This window comes from Larus michahellis, chromosome 2, assembly GCF_964199755.1.
Source record: "Larus michahellis chromosome 2, bLarMic1.1, whole genome shotgun sequence".
In the NCBI taxonomy this organism is placed as follows: Eukaryota; Metazoa; Chordata; class Aves; order Charadriiformes; family Laridae; genus Larus; species Larus michahellis.
The window spans coordinates 156,083,858-156,101,683 of NC_133897.1; positions in this window are offsets into that span (position 1 = coordinate 156,083,858).

Genomic DNA, 17,826 nt, shown 5'->3' on the forward strand with positions numbered 1-17,826 from the left:
TCTTCCAGTCTAAACCATTCAATGATTCTGTGATTCTATGAATCACTTTCTGCTCATTTTACTTGAGCCCAGTAACCTATGCTTTTGCAAGCATAAATCATTTAGAATTTTTGTATGTTGGATAATGCTAGGAGTGATTCAAAATGAAAAAAAAAATCTTCATTCATGTAGTATCAGGTGGAAACTAAGACTATCTTCCATAAAAAACTTCAGAGCATCTCTAAATCATTGTTCTGAGGGAAACTGTTGTATAATATCTGAAATTGGGGTATTTTCCCGTGTTTCTAAGTAACATGGAGTGCATGGTGCTATTTACCAAGTTATTTCCCCATTTTACTTTTTCTCCACAAGGGATTGAGATAAAAAAAGTGAAATTAAAAACGTCTGCTACTTTTCAGGAAAATCTCATTGTAATTTCACATATGATTTCCATACAATCTCATGCATCTCCAAGGACATTTTTAACTCTGTGCAATATCTGTCCTGGCCACATCAATGTTTGAGTTGCATTCTCTTTAATCCCTCTTATACCCCCTCATTTACATTCTCATTGTATAAAAAAATACTCCATAACCTTTGAGACCACAGAAATCTGCAGATTTAAAGGTCTCACTGAAACATTGTTTCTGAGATGAAAATAACCATCAAACACAGCTGTAGAGAGAGACCCTGGACACTATTCACTTTAGCGCTCTGGTTTGAACATATAATCAAACACCTACTCTTTGGTGCAATATGAAATGGTTATCATATGAGCAAAATCAATAATAAGTAAAACAATGTTTTAGTAAAATGATGCTGAGTGAAATTAGAATTATTTAGGGTTAAGACTTGATAAAATGTTGAAATGTTCTTAACGCTGATTTAAGCCCGCTACTTGTTTTAAGACTATAAATTTATAATACCTGATTTTTGGCATACATGCAGAAGTGTCATGGAAATCAGCTTTCCTGAAATATTTTAACAGTTATGCTTCTGGTAGCCAAAAAAAAAAGTTCAAGCATTTGAAAAAAGACTTGGTTTCAAATAAGAGTTAAAGTTTACAGGGCTAAGAGAGATGCCTCTTTTTCTTATCTTATTCATTCACTCCTATTGAAACCCTAAACCCAGTTTTATTTATCTGAAGACAGACAAGAAATTAAGTTTTGTATGCACTGCTACAGTCATGCAGCTCCAATAAATCTCTGCGTCTAGTTGCCTAACATCAGCTTTTCACAATATTCTGTAAAGTGAGAGAAGTTAAATCTTTATCTTTCTTATTTTACAGCTTCAGCATAACCTGAAAAAGATCCTTTCATGCAGTAATTTCATCCAAGTCTTTCTCATCCTCTTCTTACTCTAAGCCAACTGCTATCAATGGATGGGAATGTGCTATTTTAATTTCTCTCCCAGTGGTTACCAGGCCTGACCACAAGCTGCACAATGAGGGCACCTAGACCTGCATGGTGGATGGGAGTAGGTAGGAATGTGCAGGGATCCCACCATCCATCACCAGGTCCAGAGCTCAGCTGAACCAGCTGGCGCCTCTGCAAGGGAATCTGTTCAAGTGGTCATCCAGTATTTATCTCCCTTCTTTGGCTATGTATGCAAATGCAGATCCACTACATCAAAACATTTGCATAATAGACCTCAAAACACAAAGTATCATCTTCAACCAAAGTAAACTCTTTTAGCATTGACACATTACCACCAAGACTGAGCAACTATAGTTTGCAGTTGCATCAGGTAGGAGTTTGGACCTTTTCTCTGCCATTAACAGCCTAAAACATTAAGGAAATGGGCAAGAGCAGACGATGCACAGCATTCACAAAAACATAATCATTTTTATGCGTTCAAAGTTGGGATAATTTTTACGCTGTGTCACACAAAATATCCACTATGGAGAGTAATGGCTTTTATTCAAAACACAAATATAGGTCTCTTTTTTGTGAAGCCAGGGACAAGTATGGATATTTTTCATGAGCATGCAAGTGTCGCAAATTAAATTATTCTTGCAACACTTTAAGTCTGAAGTGCTTTCCATGGTCATAGTTTACAACAGTGTATTCTGCTTGACAATAAGATGAAAGATAAAGTTTAGAAACCAATGCCACAAAGCTACATTAAAACTTAGCTTAGTGTCTGTGTTTGACGTTATTTTTTTAGGAACCTATCATCACAAATTTGTTTGCATATACAATGTCCATGACTTAGTGTCCTTACATTTTACCTCAGAGGAGTTTTCTTCTCTTTCTCCACTGTGTCTATTTTCTAAACTAAATAAAAGAAAGCTAGGCCCTCCAAGTGCCTGATCCCAGGCAATGTAATCCTGGTTTAGGATCTGGTCCAGAATCAGTGAAGTGTAATAAATCTGATCATGATGCTAAGCTATTTCATTTCAGAAAGATCTCTGTATCTGGAAGTGATTTAAGGGAATATGTCAGTCAAAATATGATTTGAGTAGCAGCCACTTTCATATATGAACTGGCTTCATTATCATTGAAATGGAACCACTCTTTCTTGAACTCATACTGTACAACAATAAGACCCCAAACACATCAAAGCTTTCTGTGACTTACACATAAAGCCCACAACTTTACAGCAAAATGATGCTGGTCATAATAAAAAGATTAATAAAATGTTTTTCATATTAACAGCTGTAGCAAATTTTACTAAATATCTTCCTACTCGTTGATCATATAAAATGTACCCATTTGTATCTGGTATATGCAGTTTAGCCATTTTCATGTCCTCTATGTGACCTGGATAGAAAAGGTAAGCAGGAAAGTTTTCAGAAAAAAAGACAAACATAAAATTAAATTTAAGTTGCCTTTTAAGTCTCTGAAAAAACTAAAATGAAATTTTTCATAATATACTGAGGGTACATTAGATACCATAACCAGTCAACTCTAACTTCTCTGGTTTGGGTATACGCTGGATAATCTCAAAAACCAAAAATCTAATAAGACTTTCATGTCAATATTACCTTTTCCTAAATGGAAATCCTTAAAAAATATCCATGGCTTTTATCTTTTGAGGAATGAATCAATAGAGATCATCTATTTGCCGTTCCTTCTAACACATGAACTAGAGGACCTCAAGTCAAACTAACCAGTTGAAGATTTGAAACAGGATGCTGTGGGTGCTAAAAGTTTTCATGGATCCAAAAAGTAATTACACTGATTCATAGGACAAAGATCTATTGAACAATATTAAATATGATGTCAGGCTCAGAAAGTGCCTGAGCCTCAAATTGTGAGAGGCTGGGAAAGTTCCATGGGAAAATAACAGTATATGTAGCCCCAGTTCTTACAATGTTCCTTAGGTATCTGGTTTTGGCACTATCAGAGCCAAGGCACTGGGGCATATGGTATAAATTATACAAGTAAAGTACTTCTCCCCACAAATAACTACTTTTAAACTGTATCCGTCCTGGCACAACAGCTGCCCCAGCAATACCTTCCATTTGTAGCCTAGACCTGCGAGAACACTGTGGCCTCCAAGAGACCTTTGACCATGTAGACTTTGTGAGAGGGAAAGGCACCTTTTTTTATCTATCCCTCTACCCTAGAGCAGGATAAGTGATGATTTATACACCTTCATAAGGTAAGTGCAAAACTCTTGTGTTTCACTGTTTATCACCTCTTTTGTTGCCTGGGAATGAGACGATGTCTCAAATGGCTTTTTCTGAATTTTACTTATGGAACTGAGGTGTCAAAGGCAGGAACCCACTCATACTTTGCTCCTCCACAGTCAAGAGAGAGACAGAGACTGACCTCCACAGAGTGATCCATCCCTTCTAACTTTTCAATAGTGATTTAACTCTTACTAGGTTTCTTAGATGCTTGAATTTCTCTGTCCTTCTCACTCTTCTCTCGTGGACTCTAATACTAATTCAATAGATCTGAGTGGATTACATTACCCTTGTAATATGATTCCCAGCACTCTCTCTTTTTTCCCCTTTCTTCTTGAGGATAATGGGGTCTTGTGTGAAAAGCCTAAACTCTGCCTGCTGCTTTGGTTCCTGACCATTTGCCTTTGACCTGCAGTTTTGATGGCTTTTTCAAAGCTCGCACATGGTATTACTTCTGTCCTATTGAACACTTAATTGGGCCAAGATGCTCTTTCAGCCTCTGATGGCTGTTAGCCTGATAGCAGAATCAAAGCTCTTACAGAAAGCAATAATAATTTGCCACTACTGTTGCACTCAATAATCAGCAATAAAACTGTCAATCTTGCAATACTTCCACCATCATCTCCCAACTATGCAAGTGTCTCACATCCTTATTGGTCTCGACCTGCTAAGTGCCAGGGCCTGGCCCATGCTTTCAGAGGTACATAGTTCCAGAGAAAGAAAAAGGCTCTTCCTTCCGACCCCAGCCATGCAGACAAACCTAACTTAGAATTGCTTTACAATACACTTTATGGAACACACAAAAACAAAAATATAAAACCGTGGTGATTTGTGGAATCTCCTAATGCAGAACATCAAATCCTGAGCAGTAAGTTTGCCCCCAAAGACCACTTTCTCTATTGCCAGGGGAAGGTTCACTGAGAAACGAGAAAAAACTCCAGAGGAGAGGTGAGTGTCTATACTATGTCTCCATCAGCTGTTGAGCAACCTCATCAATAGTTGCCCTTGTTTTTGAAGTGACCCTAAACTGTGGAACAACAGAGCTCATTGTTGAATATTTTCTTCCCAGAAGGACAAGGAAAGTTATTGCTGAGGGAAGAATTCACATACAAATTACAGCCAACTTTGAGGGAAGGGCAGCATGTCATTACCCTGTGCTAGGAGCAACCTAGGTTTGTACTGTTCCTTCTGGACTTCCATAGGTTTACTTTTTTCTGGGGGGAAGGGAAGGCAGTAGGACGGTAAGGCCATTTTTTCCTTCATTTGCTGTCACAAGAGAAGGTCACTATAGCTTTGTGGAATCACTTTCTCTGCCTGAGAGGGCCTAGAGATCCTGGAAAACTGCTAGCTGCTTTCTGCAGGTCTGCATGTCAGCCCATAATCTTTTAGTAAAAGAGAGTTAGGTGTTCTGTCTTTCTTCTCTTTCTGAATTGCCTCCTTTGCTTTTTTCCTGCTCATTCCTCTGTCCTGCCCAGGGCCCTGTGTATGGCAGCACAACCCTCTGGTGTGTCAGTCACCAGCTTCGTGACATCAGCAAACTTGCTGAGGGTGACTTTGCCACATTGTCCAAGTCATTAATAAAAATGTTAAAGAATACTGGCCTCAGTATCAACCCTTAGAATACACCAATAGTGATTGGCCTCCAGCTGGACTCTGCATTATTGACCACAATCTTCTGAGTCTGGGAATTTGACCAGTTTTCCATCTGCCTCACTGTCCACTTATCTAACCTGTATTTTTTCACTTTGTCTATGAGGATGCTGTGGAAGACAGTGTCAAAAGGCTTGCTAAAACCAGGATAAACAACATGCACTGCTCTGTCCATGTTCACTAAGCTGGTCGTCTCATTATAGAAGGCAATCAGCCTGGTAAAGCATGATTTCCCCTTCATAAAGTCATGCTCCCATCCGCCTTCTTGACGTATGATGTTTAGAAATGGTTTCAAGCATTAATTGCTCCATCCCTTTCCCAGAGATCAAGATGAAGCTGACCAGCCTATAGTTCCCTGTGTCCTCCTTGCCTTTCCTGAAGGTAGGAATGACATTTGATTTCAAATATATTTGAGAGTGGCTTTGCAATGACATTGATCAGCTCCCTCAGCACTCATGGGTGCATCCCATCATGTCCCGCAGACTGATATATCTCCAATTTCTACAAATGCTCCTGAGGCTGATCCTCCTCCACTGAGAGTTTATTCCTTGCTACAGCCTTTCTTCCTTGTTCCAGGGGCCTGGAATTCCTGAGGGACAGTCTTACCAGTAAAGACCAAGGCAGAGAGGACATTGAGCAGCTCAGCCTTTGTCACCAGGTCCCCTGCTGTGTTCAGCAGCGTGCCCACATTTTCCGTAGTTTTTCTTTTGCTGTTCATGTACCTGTGTTTCTTATTGTCCTTCGTGTCCCTCACCAGACTGAAGTCCAGGTGGGCTTTGGCTTTTCTGATCACATCTCTGCATGCTCAGTCAGGGTCTTTGTATTCCTCCCAGGTTTCGTGTCTCTGTTTCCACCTCCTGTATGCTTTCTTTTTATGTCTGAATTTTGTCATGAGCTCCTTGTTCATCTGTGTTGGCCTCCTGACACCTTTGCTTGACTTCCTGCACTACCAGATGGACCTTTCTTGAGCTTGGAGGAGGTGATCTTTGAAAATCAAACAGCTCTCCTGGACACCTGCTTTCTCCAGGGCTGTCTCCTATGAGATTCTTCTAAGCAGGTGGCCTGAACAGACCAAATTCTGTTCTCCTGAAGTCCAGGGTTTTGCCATGCTACGCTCCTAGAAAGCATCTGGCATGCTCCTAAAGAACTACCTTATATTTTGTTTCAGTTAAAAGGGATCCAGGCTGTGGTATCCAAGACTGCTCTGCACGGTGAACCAGTGTTCAGAAGTATGCTCCTGATCTAGGCTAAACCAAAGACATAAGACACAATTTGAGGGCAGGGATGAATCTGATTTTTTATCATTCTGGTCAGAGAGGTCAGCGAGCGATATGAGGTTTTTTCCTTAAACTGCTTCTCTTTCTATTTTCTATGAGTCTTTAAGGTAATAAATAAAACAAAAACAACAAAAACCCCACCAAAACATAAACAGCCCAGGAAGAAGGCTCAGAAATCAGTTTTATCCTCTCCTGTGCCCACTAAGCTGCAGCATTTTACTCCTTCTAAATTACAGGAATTTTACACAAAGGTCAGAAGAGCATTTCTGACTCCTTCATCCCTGCTTCAGGCAGGCAGACCAAATTTTAGACAGAGGCATTTCCACATCATTTCCTACCAACTGGCAAAAGTACACCCTTTGAGGCCCCTGCTTCTTCTAAATCCCATTCCTGGGAGCCTATACCTCTTCATTCAGTGCACATGACACAAGAATATGAGTTCCACTTGTGGCATCAAACCCCAACACTTAAGCACTGAAGTCCTGAGACTTGCAGTGCCTGAGGCACCTTCTGATACTGTACTACACCACCTTAATAGATTTGATGATTTGGTCCAAAGTAACATGAACATCCCCAGTAAACACGTCCAAGAGATGGAACTAGGCAAAGAAAAGCTGCATGATGGGATGATAAAGCCTTTGGTCACTTCACTGCAGCTCATTTACACAGCTCTGACTAGACCCCAGCAGTTTGTAAAATCTTGTAATCTGTTCATATGATACTTGGCAAATTTCCAAGCTCTTTTGGCTCAAAAGTGTTCAAATTGTCTTGTAATGAGGAAGAATAAGAAAATATTTTGTTTTCTCGAGAGTTGTAATAAGAAACCTGCAGTCTTTTCTGGCCACCTCTCCCAAACACTTATAGATTTGCTGAGCCTATTTATACTACAGCAAAAACCTATACGTAAAGTTTAGTGTTGCACTGGCTCCCTTTATCATTAGTCCCACCTGAAAGATAAGGATAATCTTGTGTTACCTAAAGACATATTAATGTGTGACAAAGATTGAGTTCTAGTAGAGCTAGTGGAAGGTAAATCAGTTACTTGCAGAAAAATACAATTTGGGATGCTATTTGGGTCTTCATGAATTCTCATTTAACATCTTCCCTCCCCCAGAAAAACAAAAGTAAAGGAAGGAAGTTAGAAAGCATAGAGCCATCAGGAATACAGAATAGTGTTACTTTCAAAAAAAGAGGTAGTGACATTTTAGCTGAAGAGATTATTTTCACTTTGAAAATTGACCATTTCTACTAAAGAACATTCCTGAAACTTTTACTGGAGGAAAGTTAACATTTCTGTAGGTCTGACTTCTTGCATCTCTGAAATAAAGGGTCCAGGTAAAATGTGGACTAATAACCTAAAACTTTATCCTGAAATTAGTTGCCTAAATCATTCATGTTGGTCTAAATCACAGAATCACAGAATCGTAGGGTTGGAAGGGACCTCTGGAGATCACCTAGTCCAACCCCCTGCCAGAGCAGGGTCACCTAGAGCAGGTTGCACAGGAACCCATCCAGGCAGGTTTGGAACGTCTCCAGAGTTGGAGACTCCACCACCTCTCTGGGCAGCCGGTTCCAGTGCTCTGCCACCCTCAAAGGAAAGAAGTTCTTCCTCATGTTTAGGTGGAACTTCCTATGCTTGTGTTTGTGCCCATTACCTCTTGTCCTGTTACTGGGCACCACTGAAAAGAGCCTGGCCCCGTCCTCCTGACACCCGCCCTCTAAGTACTTATAAGCGTATGTTAAATGTCCTGTGCAATAACATACTGAGTAAGGCATTCACCTGACAGAGAGATCCAGGTTCCTGCCATCATTGATCGGATTGCTTCTAATTACTATATAAAAGACAGTACCACCATCAGTCATATTTTGAGATAAAAGTAGCCATGGCTGTTGTTTCTGTGCTGAATTCAGTAACATTAGTATGAGCAAGTAGGAGTAGTTCAAGATTTAATCATTACCTAAAGTTTTATAGCATGCACATAGTCTGGCCATTTGTTTCCACTTCCTCGAGCTGTCTTGCTACTATATTACACCCCCTATGAACCAGAGTAAAGACATGATACAACAGTTAGTTGTCACTTTGAGTTTCACCCAGCCTTCAGCTTCTCAGAGAACCAACAGTCCACACAGGCCAAGCAAGAGCCCATTGTTTTCTCCCCTTACTGCTGGATGGAGATCATCTGCCCATCTCCAACAGACCTGGAGTCCCAAAAGGCCTCACTAGATCAGGGCTGTCTTCCTGATGGTACCAACCTAGCTGAGAACTGGATTAGCGAGGTAACATCCACGTGTGACATCAGCAGTGTCCTGAGATGAAACAGTGCTCCAGCACTGTGATTTAAATGTTTTATATGAAAAAAAATTTAACAGATTACTTTTAGGCAGAGCCTTATACAGCCATGAAATAGTAGCAGGCAGAGTAGGACTAGAGTGCCTTTAACTGCTGCAAGCCAAACCAAAAAGCTATGTGCTTGGATACACGGCCTTGTCCCTGACTAAATAGAACTGCACCCAGCCAAAACTCATTTAGAGTTGAAAACTGTCAGCAGTTGGCCAAATGATGATGGTTCTGGTTGCCTATAAAGATAATTCCCATAGTTTTATCTCAGAGTAATTTACATCCCTTTGTGTGTGCTTCACAGGATGGCAAGAACTGTGAACACTTGTAGTATTTATTGATACCATATGTTAATGCATAAGTGGATGGCCAAACAAAGACTAATGAGACTCATAAAATATAAAAAAGTGTTGGTCAGAGACGATTTTTGGCGTCTCTCACAAAGAGTTTCTCAAAAATCCACCATATGCAAAGGCACCAGGCATGTTGCATCACATAGTTTCCCCATAAAACAGCCCTTGTATTATAGGAACTGCAATAATCTGTAGAAGATGAACTAGAAGATGAACTAGAAGATGAACAAGAAGATGCCAAAAAAGAAACAAGACATTAGCCAAGCTCCATCACAGGAATTTCTCCAAGCAAATTTCTGATGTGGTCAGAATTGATTTCACATGTTTGTTTAGAAGTGTAAACAAGAAGTGTACCCATTTTCCTCTAAGAACTCCCAAGGCAGTAAGGAACATTTAGCTTTTATAAAAAATAGAATACAATAGTTTGGGTTGGAAGGGACCTTTCAAGGTCATCTAGTCCAACCCAACCTACAGTGGAATTTCTAAGTTGCTTGATGGCAGTCATAATTGGCATAAAAACAAGGTTTTCAAAGCACTGAACAATTCAAAATGCAAGCGCTGCAAAATGTCAGTCAGCATCCATTTCCATTCCATTCAAAATTCACTCACGTCAGACAGTTCAGCTCTTGGAATTCAAAAGGTGAACTTTTCAACACGTATACACCATGGGACAGAATTGCATTATGCACGCTGTTGTGTGTTGTCTCTTGGTGACGTGGACGTTGATTACAAAATGAAAGAGCAGCTCTACTTCTCACCCCATAAAGCACTTATAAAATAATTTAAAAAAAAAACCCAAACCTTTCATTGTCACTAATCGAAACTTTAAACTCTGAAAAATCCATTGTAAATTCCTATGCACTGGATATTTTTATTGTCTTATGACTTCGTTCTCTCTCTCTTTTATCTTCCCATTCATCTGAAGTCAGTAGTGGTGTCTGCACCCCATTCAGAGAGGTGCTCAGAAGAATAATGTAGCTTGATTGGGACTTTCAGGATCACCCTACCCAAGCCACGCGAGGTGTCTGTGTTTAGCAACGGACACTACATCCAGCTCAGTCATGCTGGGGTCCTTGTTGTTTCTGTAGGGTGCTCTAAGGAACCAGTTTTTTCTCTCCTCCCAGGCCGGTATATAACTACGAGAAAGAGAACTAGGAAATGAGGTTGAAAAGAACACAAAGTTGGGAGATGCTCCTGTGCAACTTCTGAACACTTGTTACGGAAAGCGTTGGGAAAGCTCAGAAGATGGCAAGCTATGAAAATTAAAGCCATATCAGGATAAAATACTTCATTCATTCCATCATTAAAGTTTTCCATGACACAAAATCCCTTGAGCTGAGAGCATAAAGTTTTAGAAAGGCAAGGCTTCTGCTGGATCAGATGGAAAACTTAACACACCCACCATGTAACGCCGGAACATGCAATACTTTCCATGAGAACTGCACATTTTGACACCAAGCCAAAATACCTTAACTATTTGTTCCAATGTTTCAAAAGTGACTAGACTAGTGATATGACAGAGATTTTATATTCAGAAAATCAGGTCACTCTAAGTGCATATCATGTTGGACACCCCGAAGCCAATGTATTTTGACATTGTGTTGGTTTTAATCTGATATATTTTCTGAATGTAAACCTTTGCCTCAATATATAATAAAAATTCTGCTTACAGTCACTACTCAGTCAGCTACTCACAGTCAACATGTTTTCCATATTCTGTTTAGCATAAAGATAAATAAATTAGGAAAAAAAAATAATCAGGGGACTGATTCCTTCTGTGCTGCACCCCTCAAAATCCGTCCTGTTTTTGCTGAAGAAAGATTAGGTTCTATCTGAGGCATGATGGTGAGACACTGATATTTCCATTTAATCTACCCCTGTAAAAAAAGAGTAACAACTTTAATCTCAAAATTTCGATGGTAGGATTTGTTTGCTGTAAAAGGCTGACAGAGGTTATGATAACACATAGCCAAAGCAAGAGATGGTAGAAAACATATTATATGTTTTGTACTTACGCACACAGGCTTTATTATACTCATCACAGATACAAACATTATTTTTGGAACAAATCATTTGATGAGCTGTCCAGCATTTTATCCCTGACTCCAATCTAAAATTATGATAATGGAAAGGAATCCAAACTCTTCACTCGAAAAAAACAAACTTAGGGATAGAGCTCTGGAAAACTACAGTAAATTAAAGATTAAGCAAGGGTGTTGTAATTGTTTTAGCCTCTGTTGGGTGAAAATTATTTTAATTTCATGTAATAAATTCAAAATACCAGAAGAAATTGCTGTGAGCTGGAGTGTGTGTGCCACTCAGTTCAATGTAAACATGATTTGTTTTTGACTTAGCCATTCTAGTGCCAAGTGCTGGGGTAACCAGATGTCAACCAGACATTTACAATTTGATGCTCAGTTTCTCCATTCCCAGGACTTTTAAACTCTATATACCAAAATATGAGAGAGGCTGCCTTTGCTTCAGGATGAATGTGGACTCAGTACCAAGGGAATGAGTAAGTGGTCAGGCACCATATCCAATAGACTGCTTGTCTTTCATACATGGTTCGGGTGTAAGGAAGAAGGATGCTCCAGTGGTTACAACGGCAGTTTGTAACGCTGAGGTGTAGAATCTGGTTCTTGTTCTGCTGCACAATTCCTTGGTCACATCACATAACTCCGAGGGCCAGGCTGAAAGGACACTTGAGTGTAGTGACACTTAACACTGCTATGCCTGCCTTTCGAGTTCCCAGCTGCAAGAATTCAATAATGCTGAGTTAGACATCAGGGGCTCCTGGTACCCTTTGTGAAAGGCTGCTTTCCACCCGAAGTAAACCAGTGCTCAGACTGGTGGGATGCAGTCCCACAGAGAGACAGCAGCTTTAGATAAACTCTTTCAAAAGCACCACCGAGGAGAAAGTTTAATGTTACAGTCTGGGTTAGGCATACCTCTGCCTATAATGTAGATGGGGCAGCTACATGTATGGCTGTGACCACTGTACCAACCATGTATCTTCTTAAGCTTCAATAGGGCCAGCTTCAGACAAATCTGCTCCTACTTAAAAGATCTTGTCATTGTATACGAGATCTTATACAACATAGGCAAGGACCCGTTCAGCTGATTGACTTTTGGCTGCAACACAAACATCATTGTCACAGTACTTCTGTAAGAAGGCTTTATAAGACCAGTAGGTAAGGGCATGGCACATAGCTGTTGGTGCACACATGGTTCTAGCTTTTGCCCCCTTAACTGTATAGTCATAGTCTAGTTTTCCACCAGGTGTACTGGGAGAAGTAGGCATATAAGGCTGGGACTCACCAGAGATACCATTTTAACAGAGCTTACCAGTGGGATAGAGAGAAGAGCCTCAGAAATTTATTTTCCATCCCAGATTCATCACTTTTTAGTCTGAGTTTGATGCCTACATAAAATTGGATTTAAAGTCCTGAATCTCTATACACGTGGGTATATATACATACACATGCAGCTTGTGTATTCAGCTAGTGGAGCCAGGCTGTTCTCAAGGTATTCAGATCCATGTCACCCATGTTTACAAAGGTAATGTTCACCTTTCCCACCAAAGTAGTGTTATTTGAGTCAAATGAAACATTCAGAAGATCCAGGGAAAGGAAGTGGGAGGTTTCACACCATGCGGACTTGTGATGACAGTGTTCATTTGGAAAAGGGAGGACCATGATTCTCACCAGCATGACGCTGATGACAAAACTGTTAACATATTTGACAGTGAAGAGTCATAGAACAAAATACACAATTAACTTGGATAGCTGGGAGCAGATGAGAAACCATTGATTGCGTTTACCTGTAGGTCCACTGCAAGTTTGCATGGCTGAAGGGAAGAATGACATTTAAGTAAACCAGTTACATGTCCTGGATGAGTCCAGAGGGTATAGTGGGTGCTGTTGACTTGAGGCAATCATAGTGGGAGAACTGTGAAATCTGCCTTTTGGGGAGAGAAGCCTGAGTCCATGGATGAGACTGTGCACAACAGGGTAAGGTTGCAGCAACCCTACAGGCATGATGAAGTGCTAAATGCAAAATGCTATCTTCTTTGCTAGGGTTGAAAAAGACAAAAATAATCAAAACCGCCAAATGGGGCCATTTTTAACTCACCACTGCAAAAGATACTATATTGCCTAAAAGAAATCTAAGACTTTGACCCATTCTATTTTAAAACCAAAGGCAGAACAGAATAATTCTTTAAGACTCCATGGGAGCAATCTCTGAGATTTGGCAATGAGGAGCGGTCTCCCAGATAAACTGGTGAAAGCTTTATTACAAGTCATTCACAGCAAGAGTGGACAACAAGATAGGGTATAAGTGACCTGACGTTAAATGATAGTGGGAGTTGAACAAATAGCCTAAGAGGATTTTTTCATCTCCGATTTCTTTGTTTCTACAGAGATTATGAAGAAAATTTCCAGTGCAGTAGTGTATATGTCAGTGTATGGGATCTTAAAATCTGCATTCCAAAAGAACGTAAACCATGCAGAACTCCTGGCCAGCAAAATTTTGTTTCCATTATAAATAAAATATAAATATAATATAACACACCTTATTCTGAAATGGTGCAGTACCGCCAGCATCACTTCCTTATGTATCCAACTGAAGAAAAGAGGAACTGACAAAATTCAATTCAAAATTCAAAAACTCAAGTTAATCAGAGTTTCTCTTGGTCCAAAGACACAATAGAGTTTTGACTCTGGAATCCCAGGATAAAGGATAAATAGAGCGAAGAATATTATCTTTGAGACATGTTGGAGCCCCTTTAAGGAGTAAATCAGCTTCTAGACCTACGTGTCTCTGTGGACCATCAGCAGGGGAAGATTTCTGACATGAACGCTCAACTCCTCTAAATGCATACAACTAGGTGAGACAAATCTGCAACCAAGCGTTACCCTGTTTTGTATTATCAACATGAAGTTGGTGCTCCAAATTTTACGGGGTTGACTTCCTCTAAACTGAATGGGTAGTCTTCCAGAAAACCGCCATGAAGGAAACAGTAGATTAGAATGAGAAAAAATGCTTTACAGTGGAGTTATGCAAGACTTTCACTGTCTTGTCTTTTAAAGGTCCGCTTCAGCACATACTTTTATATCTTCTTCCTGGGGCTTGCAGAGTTGTGCTACACCGCTGTTTTTAGAAGAGACCACAGCATGTTTGCTATGTTCTTCCCTTCTAAGTTAACAGACACAGAGTAAAAACACTAATGCAGATGTCTAGCCAGCAATATGTCTCACCAGTACATCAATAAATATTTTTGGGATACGTTCAAATCCTCTGAAAAGGTGATTTGATCGGGAATCAGTAAAATTGTAGAACTGTGAATTCTGCTCCTCCTGATGAGATATTCCTTGTGGCCAACACCAAAATTGCCACTAGTCAATGAGATGTTTTAGTCCAATATGAGAAAATAGCAACAATTGTTCTTTTACTACTAAAAAAATCTATAAAGTAAAAGCACTTTCTTACACAGCAGCTGATTTATTTTTAATAACACAGCTGTAGAGCAATAGGCCTGTGCATCTGAGCCAAGTGCCTTGGGTATGCGTGCTTTCAGAAGTGGAAGGCTTTGGGCCCTATATCTTGTGGTGTCCCCGAAACTTGAGGTGCAAGGGGCTGAGCTGACACTAGCTAAGCACCAAATTCAGTGATCTTGGACCTCTGCAGGAAAAGCAGCCCCATCAGCGGTTGGGGGAGCCACATCAGCAGTTTGTTCATTTTCACATCGCTATCTGCAACTTTGCTCAATCTATCTCGGGGAATAAAGAACTTGTGAGCGAGAAGAAAGCACAGCCTCCAGCTGATGCGATGTCAGGCAACGCCATGACTCTCTCTGCTTTTTCCTCATATCTCTATCTCTTCAAAGTGGGTACGATAGTAAATACAAGTGTATTTCATTTAGTGTTTGGCAGCATTAATGTATTCATGTGTTATCTTAACTGTTACGGTGAGAACATAATTACTGTCCCCAACAAAAAATGTGGAAGCTTTGGAAAAAGGATCCTAAAACTCTTTGATTTCTCTGTATAAAGCGTGACCAAAGCCAAGTGAATTTAATGTAAGAGTGCTTACTAGCTTCTTGGGCTTTTGATTAGACTTTTATTTAAATATAAGCATATGATTTTAGGATTCTCTGAAAACCTACAACTGAATCAGTTACTCTTCCCCTACTGAAGCCTTGAACCCATTTTTTCAGGGAAGTCATTACAGGTTAAACACACTTGATGTTAGTTAACCCACTCCACACTAAAAAATAAAAATTAAAATAAAATTAAGGAAATATTTTAAAGGAATAAATTCAGCATCAGGTCTTACTGGCTTGACTATTGTCATGGTTTAACTCTAGCCATTAGCTAAGCTCCACACAGCCACTCGCTCACTCCCCACCCCAGTGGGATGGGGGAGAGAATCGGAAGGGTAAAAGTGAGAAAACTCATGGTTTGAGATAAAGACAGTTTAATAGGTAGAGCAAAAACTGCACATGCAAGGAAACTGAAATAAAGAATTAATTCACTACTTCCCATCAGTAAGCAAATGTTTAGCTATCTCCAGGAAAGCAGGGCTTCATCACTCATAACAGTTACTAGGAAACACAAATGCCACAACTCTGAACATAACTCCTTTCTCCTCTTCCTTGCAGCTTTTATTGCTGAATATGCCATCATATGTTACAGAATATCCCTTTGGTCAGTTGGGGTCAGCTGTCCCAGCTGTGTCCCCTCCCAAGTTCTTGTGCAACCCAGCCTACTCACTGGAGGGGTGGTGTGAGAAACAGAAAATGCCTTGACACTGTGTAAGCACTGCTCAGCAATAGTGGAAACATCAGTGTGTCATCAACACTGTTTTGGTCACAAATCCAAAACATAGTATCATACGAGCTATTATGAAGAAAATTAACTCTACCCCAGCCCAAACCAGTATAATACACAAGCGGTAGACAGAGCAGAAATCAGAACTCTGTTGTTTTTCCCAGAATCACAGAGCTGATGAGGCTGGAAGCATCTCTGGAGATTGTCCAGTCCAAGTTCCTGCTCAAATCAGGGTTAGCTACAGCAGGGTGCTCAGGGCCATGTCCCGTTGGGTTTTGAATATCTCCCAGGACAGAGACTCCACAGCCTCTCTGCTTCAGTGTTGAACCACACTCACAATAGAAAGTATTTTCTTATATTTAACAGAATCTCCTGTAATTCAGCTTGTGTCCATTGCCATTGCATAGAAACATTCATCTGAGTTGTGATCTAGGAAGATCTGTGATCCCTCTGGCCAGTTGAAGATGCCCTGAACTGCTACTAAGTCCATTAACTGCATCAAATAATGTTCAAGAAACATTAAAGGATGCTCTGATAATTGCTCAGATGTAATTATTTACATTTTATGCAGGAGGAAACCTGCTTTTCCAACACAGCACTCTTACTCCTGAAGGAATTCAACATAACCTCAGCTGTTATTGTTTTGGGCCAAGTGGTTTATCTTGATTGAATGGAGGAAGTTTTCCTATTTCTACAACTTATTGCCTCCTTTCCTTCTAGCCATTGTTTCTGAACTACAGTTGGTTAAAAAGTGTATGTGCTTTCTTTATCCATTGAAAATTACTAAAAAAGATCAATGTACTTATGTCAGAAAATTCTACTGTAAGTCAAGAAAAGGAAAACAATAGCTTTTAGTCAAAATCTTCTTTTTCCACATGTATCATATTTCTGTGGCTGGAAAAACAGAAAGTTGAAGTTAAATTTTCTTAGAAAATACAACTTTGCTGGGTAATTGTCAATCATTCTTAGCTGAAACTCTTTACTCCACTACAATTATACACGTGTTTCACAATCTTTTCTCTTTCATGTTAAATAAGTGACAAATTCTTTGACTGAACAGCAATACAAGAAACAGCCACTTTATATGTTTACATATTTTCTGAAAAATGCATGCTGAAAAAAACAAACTCTCTACCATGTATGTGAGTATGGGTGTAATTCTGCGTTCCCACTACTGAAGCTAGTTCTGGTCCATCTGTTTTTAGAAGGACTGTAGAATCAACTAAATATGTGTGTACATGGAAAAGCAAACCAGTTCCTAAGAGCACCTTAGGAATCGGAGAAAGAAATATAACCCTAGTCACCTCCCACCAAAGAAAGGTGACTCTGCAGCAAATTCTCAACTGCTTGTTTTCTTTCTTGTAGCTGTAAAAGACTGAATCAATGCAATTTCCGCCATTGCCTTCTGATGACTGCACAGAGCACTTTCTTAACGATGACCGCTTGATTCAAGTAGTATTCTCTTCCATGCAGTTTCTATTTTCCTTTGTTTTATTTAACCTCTTTTATTCCTACTTGTATTGCTATGAAGCATCTATTTTTATTTGGTCTTTGAGGTTATGCCCTTGCCAACATATAATCAATTATCAAAGCTGCTTTAGTAGACATTTGTAGAAGCAATGTGTGTTAAATTTGAATAATCTTTACTCATAAATCTGTCCCTTAAAAGGAAAAACACAGATGCAGTATATTGTGAAAGCCATGTAGGCAACGACTGTGGAAGACTGAAAACTGGGAAGTTTGTGTAGACAACAGTTTTTACTAT